Source organism: Rhinatrema bivittatum, chromosome 7 (assembly GCF_901001135.1).
Source record: "Rhinatrema bivittatum chromosome 7, aRhiBiv1.1, whole genome shotgun sequence".
Lineage (NCBI taxonomy): Eukaryota > Metazoa > Chordata > Amphibia > Gymnophiona > Rhinatrematidae > Rhinatrema > Rhinatrema bivittatum.
The window spans coordinates 189,649,187-189,662,776 of NC_042621.1; the positions used below are offsets into that span (position 1 = coordinate 189,649,187).

Consider the following 13,590-nt stretch of genomic DNA (forward strand, 5'->3'; position numbering starts at 1 on the left):
AAGAGCAGCGCCCAAGAAAGCGCTAACAAGGCGGGCGAAATCTTTATTAGCAAAACAAGCATTTTCATTATTTTTTATGTCTGGGGGGAAAGAGTTGATGAGAAGAGAGTCTGGTCTGAAGCAGGTGCGGCATTAAGATCGCCTGTCGTCCTCCTCCTGAGGGCTAGGGCTGGACCAGGAGCATCCCCGGAGATTGTAATTCTGAGGACTGAGACAGGTGCAACCCGGGGATTTGTCATCTTCCTGAGGAGAGGGGTTGGACTGAGGCTGCTGCACCCTAGAGATTTGTCATTCTGAGGAATAGGGCAAAAGGCAAGGATAGGTGCAACCTGGGGATCTGTCATCCTGAGGAAAGGGGATGGACTGAGGCTGCTTCAACTGGTTCTGAGTGCGGCAAGCTTGATGCTGGTGCAGCCTGGAGATCTGATATTCTTTCACTGGGGAGTTTTGCCACATGACTTGTACTAAAACCTCAGTGCAATGGTTACAAAAAAAACAAATCAAGAAGTGATGTTAATGTGTGCATCAATTATTATATACCACACACATTTTCGTTTGAGCTGCTTTCTTGCCTTGATCTTTGTTGCATAGTCTTTCACCTAAGAATAGAATAGTAGAGAAGATCCAGCTAAAACTATATGTATCCAGGCAACCCACATTGCATTACAAAAAAATGTATATACTGTAAAGACATGACCAGAATTTTAATATCATAATCAATACTGTGGTGCCATAGCAGCATGTGCTAAACAATATACCAGACTGCAAGTGTCATCAATTGATGTCGCAAGCATGTTTTAAATGATTTAGCAATAAGCACACAATAATTAAGTTTATCTCCTTGAGTATTAAGTGCATATTTTGAGTTTAGGGTAATTTCACTCAACTGTTTCCATTATTGAGATCTGCTCCACTACTTATCATTATAAAGCTATGCTGGTACCATGCACATGTGACCTCGGGGAAGATGGTAAAAATCTGGTAATGGGCTGGCTCAGTGTGCACTGCCATTTGGAGGACCTAAATTTTATTCCCAGACCATTCAGACCCCCTGAGGCTGGGGATACAGCAGAAGCAGTGTTCACAGCCCCTGGGGAAGGGAGTTGATGGTCATGCAATGGTGACACCTAGTGGTTGGATTTAGGGTCTGTGATTGCAGAGCTCCAGAATGGAGTGTGGCTGCTGGCTGAGGACCATCGCTGCAATAACTGGGCTTAGGTGAGTTGGAAGGGAATATAAAACGGGTGGGTAGTATCCAAGAGTGGTTCAAAAGAAGGCTCATGGCGTGCAATCTGAGCCCTGGTTCCAAGTGAGCTGCAGACACAGCGGAACAGGAAGAGACTGCCAGGCCCAAAAGATCCCCCACAACTGAAAAAAGGAACATGAGCATGATAAAAATGTGCAACTTATGAAACAGATATAGAAATGAGACTGAATGATGAGAGGCCCACAACAGAATGACCATGTTACAAAATCTGAGCCACAATGGGGCCCAGTTCTTCTATTTGGTATCCATGGAAAAAAACAGTTGCTTATAAATCAGCTCCTTAGAAAGGAGGCTGAGTGCTTTCACTCTGCAGGAGCTTGTAAAATGGGCATTTGAAAAGCTCTAGAAAATGCCTTATTCTAGTTTTCTTTTCTGCTAACCAATTAACTCTGGTCTGTATTTAGCTGAAATTTGTAATGACAGTGATAATGTTTTACAGCCATGGGTACAATGACTGGTGTTTGCATCCATAGTCTGTAAATTGAAGCATGGGAGACTCAGCTGCAGCCCAGTAGGCTAGGTCAATCAGGTTTCTTCAGTTTACATATTTTTTCTGCTGCACCACTGCTCTGAATAAATGTTTCCTAGTGTGTAGACAGATGAACTCAGGAACAGTGGGTTGTGCTCCCCTGCCATCAGATAGAGACGGAGCAAGCTGACATCACAGTATAATATACTCCTGCAGTGACACCATCGTGCCCGTATTCTCCGTCTCCAGCATATGGTGGATGTGCATGTCCCTATGGGGATTGCTCCAGATTTTGGAACAAGAGATAGGGGGATGCCTCTCTCTTTTATCAGAGGTGGCTCGCGATCACTTCGGATCAGTGGGTCCTGGCGGTGATACAAGAAGGATTTGCACTGGAATTTTGCAGTATTCCTTGGGATGTGTTCGTGGTGTCTCCTTGCCACTCCCTGCAGAAGAAGCAGGCAGTGGAATCTACGCTTCGTAGGCTCCTCCAGTTAAGGGCTGTGGTTCCAGTATTTACATCTCAAGAAAGTAAGGGATGATATTCCATTAATTTTGTTGTGCCCAAGAAGGAGGGCTCCTTTCGTCCCATGCTGAATCTCAAAAGTGTCAACCGTTATTTGAAGGTGACTCATTTTCACATGGAAACCTTACGCTCAGTGATAATGGCCGTTCAGTCAGGGGAGTTTCTGACCTTCCTGGACCTGTTCGAGGCCTACCTTCATATTCCCATCCATTTGGAGCACCAACGTTTTCTGCGTTTTGTGGTGCTGGGGCATCATTATCGGTTTCAGGTGCTGCCTTTTGGTCTAGCCACCACTTCCAGAACATTTTCCAAGGTCATGGTGGTAGTAGCGGCGGCGTTGAGAAGAGATAGGATCCTGGTACACCCGTATTTGGACGACTGGCTGATTCGAGCCAAGTCTCAGGAAGAAAGCCACCGGGTGACCCACAAAGTGATTTCCTTGTTGCAGGAGCTGAGTTGGGTGGTGAACCTGGCCAAGAGCAGTCTTCAGACATGTCATTCGACACGAGGCAGGACAAGGTTTTCCTGTCAGAAATTCAAATTCAGAAATTGATGTCACAAGTGTATCAGTTGGTGAGCACTATACACCCGACAGTGTGGTCCTATCCACAGGTGCTCGGTTTTATGGCGGCAACCTGGAAGTGGTGCTGTGGGCGAGGGCACATATGCGTCCACTTCAGCACTCTCTGCTGTCTCATTGGAATCTGCAGTCTCAGGACTATTCGGTTCAGCTCCACTTGCTAACGGAAATCTGCTATCGCCTCCAGTGGTGGTTGCAGGAGGCTCATCTGAGAAAGGGTGTTTCCTTGACCTCCCCGACCCGGTTGATACTCATAACAGATGCGAGTCTCCAGGGTTGGGGAGCTCACTGTCAGGAGCGGACAAAACAAGGGCATTGGAATGCCGAAGAGTCCCTCTGGAACATTAATTGCCTGGAAGCCCAGGCGATCCGGTTGGCATGCTTGCAGTTCAGCCACAGACTACAGGGCCAAGCTATCCGAGTGATGTTGGACAACGCAACGATGGAAGCCTACATCAATTGACAGGGAGGAACCAAGTATCAGCAAGTATCACAGGAAATAGACCAACTTATAGAATGGGCGGAAGGACATCTTCAGATGATCTTGGCATCTCACATTGCAGGAAAAGGTAACGTAAGAGCAGGCTTTCTCAGCAGGGAGAGTCTGGACCCAGGAGAATGGGTGTTGTTGGACGAGGCGTTTCAGCTGATAGTGGATCGCTGGAGCCTTCCGTTCTTAGACCTGCTGGTGACTTCTTGCAGTGCAAAGGTTCCTCGATTCTTCAGTCGCAGGATAAACCTGTGGTCCCTGGGCATAGATGCTCTCGTACAGGTCTGGCTGGAAGACAAGTTTCTTTATGCCTTTCCTCCGTGGCCCTTGTTGGGCAAGATAGTTCGCAGGATCGAAGGCCACAGGGGGATGGTACTCCTGGTGGCACCTGATTGGACCTGGCGATGGTGGAATGCAGATCTGCAAAGACTACTGGTGGAGACCCCCCTTCATCTTCCACCAAGCATGAATCTGTTGCAGCAGGGACTTGTCCTTCACGAAGATCCAACTTGGCTTTATCTTACGGTTTGGCCCTTGAGAGGGCTCGCTTGTTGAAGTGGGGATATTCTTCTGCGGTGTTTGCTATTTTGCTTCGCGCTCGGAAGTTCTCCACTTCCTTGGCCTATGTGCAGGTTTGGAGAGTGTTTGAGGCCTGGTGTGATCATCGGAGTATTCTCCCTCATTCGGTCAAGATTCCACTCATTCTGGATTTTTTGCAGGATGGATTAAACAAAGGCTTGGCCCTTAATTCCTTGAAGGTAAGGGTTACAGCTTTTGCCTGTTTCCATGGCTGCGTGAAAGGTGATTCCTTATCATCTCATCCTGATGTGGCCCATTTTTTGAAGGAGTGAAGCATCTTCGGCCTCCCTTGAGGTCCCTTTGTGGAGTCTTAATTTGGTGTTGGACTTCTTGGCAGTCCCTATGTTCCAACTGTTGTGTCGGTCAGTCTCAGACGGCTTCGCCCGACATACCTAACCTCTATTTCAGCCTTCTCCACCAGCCTCGTGAGAATGGCGTCCGTAGCGTCTCCTTGCCGCTCCCTCTGGTGTTCCCAGAGTGGCTTTGGCGCGGCATTCCGCCATGTTGACCTGAGGCCTCCAAGGGCGCGCGTGCACGCCTCTCGTCTTGTAGAAGTGTTGGCGCGAACCTCTGGGGCATCCTCCTCGAGTGACGTCACTGCTTCCGACTACAAAGGTTGCCCATTTGCTGACTCTCGCCGAGTTAGCAACGGATTGGATTCGATCCAGTCTGAAGCTGCTCTGCCGCTTCTGCTGCTGCTGGAAGCTATCTACACCCTCCGGGGTTCTACTGACTTGGGTACCCGCTCCTCTGGGGCCCTTTGCTTATTTCCAGGTGTCTATCCTGAATCCAGGTACTTGCTCCTCGAGGCCCTGTGTTTCTATCCTGGTGCCTGCTACCAATATTTCTACCTGCTGGAACACTACCTATCAGCTACAGAGAGTGAGTACTACTTCTCCCAGTCTGTTCATCTACAGCTCCTCGTTGTCTATCTGCATCGGGCCCTACACCACCATTGTAGAATGGGACTCCTCTGCTGAGGCTCACAGACTGATGCTACCTATCCTCTCTCTACTTCTTATTGGGAACTCTATCTATTCAGCTACAAGGGAGTGTGTTATAACATCTGCCAGTCTGTCTCTCCTACAGTGCCTCACTGGACATCTGCATCGGGACCTTATACCACCATTGTGGGATGGGTCTCCTCCGCTGAGGATTACAGACTGCTGCTATCTAATCCACTCTCTACTACCACCTCTGGTGAACCGTACAAGCTGCATAATAAAGATATATTCTCTATGTTGTGCATCTGAGTCTAGCCTGGTGCTACAGTTTCCTACGGGACTCCTCCCCATAGGAGTCACTATCACTGTTGCCCCTAAGAATCCACCAAACACCTCAATATCATAACAGATTGCTAACTCCATGGATTCGGTTCAGCTCACCGAGTTGCAGGCCATTCCAGGCCTGGCCCAGCGAATCACTGAACAACAGAACACGCTGGATAGCTTGACTGTGGCCTTTAATCTACTGCACTCACAGAAGAACGCATCTACTACCACAGGTAAAGAAGAAACACCGCCAGAAGTGATGGTTAAAACAGTTGTACCCCTTTCCGCTCCTATTTGCTTCTGAGGAGAAGCCTGGAGATGCAGGGGATTCCTCAACCAAAGCTGTATTCATTTTGCACTTCAACCTAATAATTTTCCCACAGCTTATGCCAAGACCATGTATATCCTGTCTTATCTGGATGGAAGGGCACTAACTTGGGCTTCACCGCTATGGGAGCGAGATGACCCCATCATGAGGGACCTTGCTGGGTTTTTGGAACTGTTCAAATCCATATTTGATGACCCTGCCAGGTACACAACCTCAGGATCCACATTGGTTCATCTACAGCAAGGTAATAACCCTTTACCAGACTTCGCCATCGAGTTTAAGACTTTGGCTTTAGAGTTGAAGTGAGATGCCTGAAGACTCTCTTTTCTTTGAAGGCCTGAACTCCCGGCTGAAAGATGAATTGGCGGCTTGAGAAATGCATGAGACCTTGGAGGACCTGATGAAGTTAGCCACAAGAATTGATCAACGACTTCGGGATAAGGTTCAAGAGATTAAAGGATCCAAGAGACCTAGCCAGGAAGAAATCTGAGTCAAAACTATACCTAAGCCTATTCAGTCTAAATCGGTTGCTGGCGAAGAAGAACCTGTGCAACTAGGCCGTAGTCACCTGACTTCTAAGGAGAGAAGAACGCGGAGAAGATTAGGCCTCTGCATGTATTCTGGTCAAGCAGGCCATGCGATACAAACATGCCCTATCTGTCCGGGAAACGGTCAGACCTAAGTCCTGTGGAAGGACTCTTCTTAGGTCTAAAAGCACCTTCTCATCCTCTCTCTCTGCCAGTCTCCTTGATAAACGGACCACTTGAATTCCAGACTCTTGCCCTAGTGGACTCTGGAGCAGGGGGGGGGGGGAATTTTTGTACTGAGACGTCTAATGGAACATCTGCATATCCCCACTAAGACTATGAAGCCTCCACTTCTGTTATCTTCTATCCATGGGGAGCCCTTTCCGGGTGAAGTAACCCTACAAACAGAACCGGTCAGTTTAAGGACTGGAGCTCTTCATATGGAATCTATTTCCTTCTTCATGCTAGAAAAGGCTATACACCCCTTAGTACTCGGGTTACCATGGCTACAACTGCACATGCTTCAATTCAACTGGGCTACTCTGGAGCGTTCACTTAGGGGCCCAGATTGTCATGGCAAATGTCTGAAGGAAGTTTCACCATTACCCTGTATGCCTACAACTCCGTTGAAGCCTGGGTTACCACCCCAATATGCATCGTTTCAAGATGTGTTCTCTAAAGAAGCCGCTGATATACTTCCCCCACACAGATCTTATGACTGCGATCAGTTTGAAACCGAATACCAAACCACCTAAGGGAAGCGTTTACCCCCTCTCAGTGGTGGAAAATAAAGCGATGTCTGAATACATCCAAGAAAATCTGTAAAAAGGTTTCATAAGGCCATCCAAGTCTCCTGCAGGAGCAGGGGTTTTCTTTGTAGGGAAGAAGGACGGAACCTTACGTCCATGCATTGATTATTGAGGTCTAAACGAGATCACGGTCAAAGACCGCTATCCCTTACCACTCATCTCAGAGCTGTTTGACCGCCTACAGGGGGCTAAGATCTTCTCCAAGCTGGATCTTAAAGGAGCATTTAACCTTGTTCGTATTCGTTCAGGTGACGAATGGAAGACAGCTTTTAACACCAGGGACGGACACTTTGAGTATTTGGTGATGCCCTTTGGCTTATGCAACGCCCCAGCTGTCTTCCAAAACATGATGAATGACATCCTGCGTGACCTACTCTACCAATATGTTGTTGTCTATTTGGACGACATCCTGATCTTCTCTCAAGATCTGAATACCCACATTATGGATGTCAAGAGAGTGTTACGAAGACTGCGGGAGAACCATCTATATGCTAAGCTGTTCAAATGAGAATTCCACAAGGAATCTGTACCATTACTAGGGTACATAGTATCTAACAAGAGGTTCCAGATGGACCCACAAAAGCTGGAGAGCATTCAGAAATGGTCCCAACCTACTGGTCTAAAGGCTCTCAGAAGGTTTCTGGGATTTACAAATTACTATAGAACCTTCGTTAAGAATTACTCCTCACTGACTGTGCCTTTAACAGCTCTGACAAAGAAGGGTGCCAATGTTGCCAATTGGTCTATAGAGACTGTCACGCTTTCCAAAAGCTGAAGGATGCTTTCTCTAGCAAGCCATGTCTCCATCACCCGGATCCTACACGCCCCTTTATTGTCGAGGTGGATGTCTCTGATGTTGGCATAGGGGCTGTATTAAGTCAAACCAGTATCTCAAGATCCTGCGGCCATGTTCCTTCTTCTCCAGACAATTCACACCGGCTGAGAGGAACTATGGAATCGGAGACAAAGAATGGTTGGCGATTAAGATGGCGTTTGAAGAGTGGAGACCCTGGCTCGAGACTGCTCAACACCAGATTACGGTTTTTACTGACCATAAAAACCTAGAATACCTTTGTCATGCCCAGCGCCTCAACCATAGACAGGCGAGGTGGTCCCTGTTCTTTAACAGGTTTGATTTCATCTTAAAGTACCGACCTGGAGATAAAAACGTCAGAGCGGATGCCCTTTCTCGCTCCTTCGTATCTGAAGATGTTCCTGATGCGCCGCAACACATCATTGAACCTGAGAGAGTCATTCTATTAGCTACTCATCTAGTACCTGCGGGCAAAACGATTGTGCCTATCAACCTCCGGAAGAAAGTACTAGCTTGGGCTCACCACTCTAAACTGGCTGGACATCCCGGTCAACGGAGAACCCTGGCAAAGTTACAAAAATTCTACTGGTGGCTGTCTGTGAGAGAAGACGCCTTCGCTTATGTAGTGGCCTGTACCAACTGTGCCAGACAAAAACCTCCACCCAGACGTCCTTGGGGTCAGCTACAACCTTTACCCATACCGGATGAGCCCTGGACTCACATCGCTACGGACTTCGTGGTGGACTTACCTCTCTCCGGGGACAACAGCACTATCTGGGTAACGGTAGACAGATTCTCAAAGATGGCTCACTTTGTGGCGCTTCCTGGCTTACCATCTACCAGTGAACTTGCAAAGCTTTTCATCAGCCACATATTCCGCCTGCATGGACTGCTGCTATCTAATCCACTCTCTACTGCCACCTCTGGTGAACCATACAAGCTGCATAATAAAGATATATTCTCTGTGTTTGTGCATCTGAGTCTTTCCTGGTGCTACAGTTCCCTACAGGGCTCCTCCCCATAGGAGTCACTATCACTGTTGCCCCTAAGAATCCACCAAACACCTTGATATCCTAACACCAACCCTGCATAGAAAGAGAGAGAGACTAGCCATAGTGTCCTCTCCATAGATGGCCTTTGGAGTGAGGAAACTCACTCCAAGATGAGTTTGTGCAGTGTTCTCTCAACCTAGCTTGATGGACTCTCTACCTGGGTAACATCAAGCTAGGTGGCGAGAACATTGCACAAATCTCATCTCTGGGTGAGTTTCCTCACTCTGAAGGCCATCAAATCTTCACAAGAGACCACTGTTCTGTTTTTACGCCTCACGTTGAATGTCAAAGTGGCCCCTAACCCCCTACACTAATACCTAAACCTCACCTCGAGTTACTAGGTGGGCCTACCATAGGGATACAAATACCTATCTATGAAGAGGACACTATGGCTAGTCTTTCTCTCTCACCATGGCTAGGCTGGTGCTCCGGGAGCATCAAATCAACTAAAACAGGCCTTGTAGGAGACATCGTGAAATGCGATAAAACCTTACTGCCCCGTAACACAAGCTATCGCACGGCTTAACGCAACTGAAAGATGTGTAGTTAAAATCAGCGTTAAGTCTGTGCGATAGCACTTCGCAGACAGGCAAACCCAGCCCACTCCCCGTCCCTAACGCCTCCTCTTTTCAAATTTGCATCACACCATACGATATGGTGCTATCGCATGCGTTAAAGACGTTTTCGCATGTGGTAAGGGCCTATCGCATGCGTTAACGGGGCTTTTCGCATGCGATAAGCCCTTAATGCATGCGAAAATGCCTTAGCGCATTTTGATAAATGACCCCCATAGTTTATTATTAATCAAGTTTTTTGCTAGTCTGTCCACAGTTGCTTCTGAAGAGAATACTGGCAGTCTAGTGTTACTGCAAGGGTATATATACTGTGACTTCAGCTTGCTCTGTCTCCATCTGCTGGCAGGGGAGCATAACCCACTGGTCCTGAGTCCATCTGTCTACACTAAGGAAAACAAAAGTTTCAGGTAAGTAGTAATTTCTCCATTAATGAGTTTCAGGTTTGCATTTTACAGTTTGTTTCTTGTATTGTTTATGGTTACGATTATGTACATTCTTTATTTGAAACTTTTTGATCTATGTGGACTATAAATTTTAATCAATCAAAATCAAACTGAAAAATAGCCCAGTGTTTTCCAGGCACAACAGCCTCCACATGGCAGGCAGAATAGATATGGAGAGGACTCATGGTCAACTGAAAATCTAGGGAAGTATTGACAGCCCCATAAGTCTTTCTAACAAATTTTAAATCAAAGGAAAGTTAGTGGGCAGAGACACGCCTTAACTTGTTACAATGGACCAGTTCCCTCTGAATACAAGTGCAGGAGAAGTTGGTGTGATGGAGGCAGTTGATTCAGTCAGTTACCTTGGCTGCCGCATGTGGCTGCTAGAGCTCCTTCAATGCTGCTGCTCCTAACACTCAGAGTGAGTCACATCTAGTGCTCAGAGTACGCTCTCCCTGTCTCACTTAGCCTGGGGTAAGACACAGGCAGGAAGGATGAGGATGGTGAGGAGATGAGGAGGTGCTGTGTGCACAGTGTGTGCCACACAAAGCAGGGCCTGGCTAGCCAAGCCCTGCATGTTGCCTATTAATGACCACACTCCAGGGCTCCTGCTGTAGTTAGGAAGAAGAGGCATGCATGATTACACATGTTCTTAGAAAGGAACTCCTACATGTTTAAGAGCCACAGCTGGTGACTCTTGTGAGCATCAGGCAGTGGTGACTTTTCTGTGGCACCCCTGATCAGGTCTAAGGCAGACTGGTTGGGAAGCACTGTACTAGCCTTGATGATGTCCTTACCCAAGCCATTTACCTTTGTTAAAGGTATCACCTTGCCCCATGATTGCCTAGCTTCCTTCTCTGGTCCCAAGACATCAAAATCCTTTCATGTCTCTTGTCGTATGTTACTGCCAATATAAATGGAGACCCCCAGAGCCCTGCACAGAGTGACTGCAGTGTTTAAAAATCATACTGAGTGCATTATATCTGCAGTCCTGTTCTTCTCCCAGACAGAAGCAGACCTGTACAAAATTCAAAAGGTGTCACGATCAGCCTTTTCTGAGAGGGGGTGAATCACTCAGACATCTGAAGCAGGCCTTTCTACTTCCTGGACAGACACACTGACAACCAAAACAGCCTTGCACCTTGGGCTTCCAGGTGTCTATTCTGGATTCATTCTTCTATCATGTACTCCCATATACAAGCACAGTATCAGATTATTTTGGGAAATGTGTAAAAACTTGACTGTAAAACTGGAAAGCTCAGAAGCTATAAGTTCAAGTTAGATGCCATTTTGCAAGGAGTTTAAAGCAAAAGTATTACACATCTCAGTATTTCAGTGTTCCAATTAATGTCCTCAATTTCCAGTTATTTGGAGAAAAAAAAGCACATAATTTGTCCAGCTAATGACACAAGCTATCTTTTCACATTCTCTTGTTAAGTTTCCTAAGACAAAATATTTGGGTGAATTTTGACTTTTGATGACTTAGAACATAATTGGTTGATGTGAAAGAGAGTCAGATTCTCATTGTTTCATTTAATAAAGTGTTGCAGTGGTCATTAGTCAAGTGGTTCTTAACCATTTTTCTGTCGGGACACACCTGACAGATGGTTCTCACATGCGTGACACACTGAACACATGACCATCATGGGGATAAATATAAAAGTACAGTTTGCATCCACAGAAATGCACAGTAGTGGATGTAAAGCAGAACTATGACATTCCCTGTACAACTTTCCCTACAAAAAAGATGTTCTGTTGTCATCTCAGTAACAGCAACACAAACTCCTTCTACTACCAGGCTCAATAGCCCTACTTATGAAAAGATAGCCGTTTACCACCAATGCAAGGCCTCTTGAGAAAACACAACAAATAAGACCGATACAATTGCTTACATGCTAGTAAAATTCCTCACCTGGGTCACACACACACAGAACCAACCTAAGATACTCCCAGGATCTGCAGTAATGCACATAAACTAATCCCCATACAGTTACACCTGTATTATGGAATACACTCAAACAGTAACAACCCTAGCTATGAAAAGGCAACACTACAAATATTAAGTCAGGCCCTAAATACCAATACACTTCCTATTAGGAAAACAGAACTAGCCAAGCAGCTATAGATCCCCACACAGAAATAATTATAAAACTATACTAATAAACAGAACAAATGTTTGAAGACAGCTATGAACAGAATAACATCAAACAATTAAAAACTCATAACAATTATTACAAATTCTCCAAGCACCAATAAAATATTTCAAAACAGCAGACACATCACATAATATTCAATAACAAGCCGTTAAGCCCGTAACAACGGGCTACATTAAAAAATATTTTTTTGGTTCAGTTTTCGGAAACGGCACTCTTCTACACTTCTCCCTCACTCCCCCTTCCCCTTGCTCATTCACCTCGGTCACTCATCCTCCTCCCCCTCGGTTACTCACCCCCCTTCCTCCACTCACCTCCCTTCCCTCCCCTGCCCCCACTCATCCCTTCCCTCAGTCTTACTCACCCTCTTTCTCCCACTGCCTCCCTTCCCTCTCACTGATACCCCTTCCCTCACTCCCACTCACTCCCCTTCCCTCCTCAGTCACTCTCCACCCTTTCCCAATTCCATCCCTCACTCTCATCCCCTCCCGTCCCCTCTGAGTCACTACGCTATGTGACTCACTCCTTCCCCTGCAGCACAGCACGTCTGTCAGAGCTCTCGACGTTCCTGCCTTCCCAACTCCCTCCCCCCTCATTTACTCCTTGTCCGCGCGCAGAACTCACGCAGTTCTCGTCTCCATGGAGAGAGATGCACGGCACATCGGTCAGAGCCTATCTTTTCCTGCCATCCCCTCTCCTCTTCCCTTTCCTTCCCCTCTCACCTCATTCACAACCCCTTCCCTCTCCTGATGTTGTTGCACAAACGGCAGCAGCTCCTCGGGTCCCTCATTCCTCCTGCAAGACGTTGGCCACTCGCCCGCCACCCCAGGGTCCCATTAAGCACGGCCCTGCTCTCGCTGGGCAGCGCAGACACGGAGATGAGAGGTCTCCAGGGATCTCTCTCACGCATGCCTCACCATCGGGCTCGTTGCTGGCCCGCCCAACGCTCAGATACCGCCGCATATTCTCTGCCTCAGTCCAACCCCACATCATCCAGAGCCCACAAAACACTGCGTCCGCCGCTGTGCCCAATGTGCTGTCTCGCCCGCGCATGCGCGGCACGTCGGGCAGCACTCTCTGTTTCACGCATGCGCAGTAGAGCTGCTCTCTACTGCGCATTTGCAGGCCGTCGGTCAGAGCCCATTTATATTGTAGATTAAAATGGCAGTCAATCAAGAAAAATAAACTTAAAAAGCCACCTTTACTTACCCCCTCCAGCAGTTTTCCTACTCCTCTTCCATGCAGGCCAGTAGTACACACCAGAAGCAGCAGTAGTGGCTGAAGCATTGTCCTCATGGTCCTCTTCTTTAGAGCCCACGACCAGTCTTTCTGTCTCTCACACACACACATACCAATCACACCCCCATGACCAGTTTTTGTGTCTCACACACCAATCATCTCCCGACTAGTCTCTTTTATATACACACACACACACACACACACACTAGTCACCTTCCCGACAAGTCTTTCTCATACACCCACACATACACAGGCTTTCCACTTCCATGTTCTGTCTTACATATACTGGCTTCTCACTCCCATGCTGTCTCTCACACACGCCCCCACACACCCAGGTTTCTTACTCCCATGCTCGCTTTCTCCACATGCACAGGCTTCTCATTCCCATAATCACTTTCTCTCTCTCTCACATACACACGCACCAGTCTCTCTCTCACTCCCATGCTCGCTTTCTCCACATGCACAGGC

General features: G+C 47.2%; 1 protein-coding gene across 4 annotated transcripts in view; it reads left to right on the plus strand.

The window, feature by feature from the left end:
* RUFY2 (RUN and FYVE domain containing 2) overlaps nucleotides 1-13,590 on the plus strand; it is a 143,228-nt gene that overhangs the window by 578 nt on the left and 129,060 nt on the right. The gene's annotated exons all lie outside the window — the stretch shown is intronic.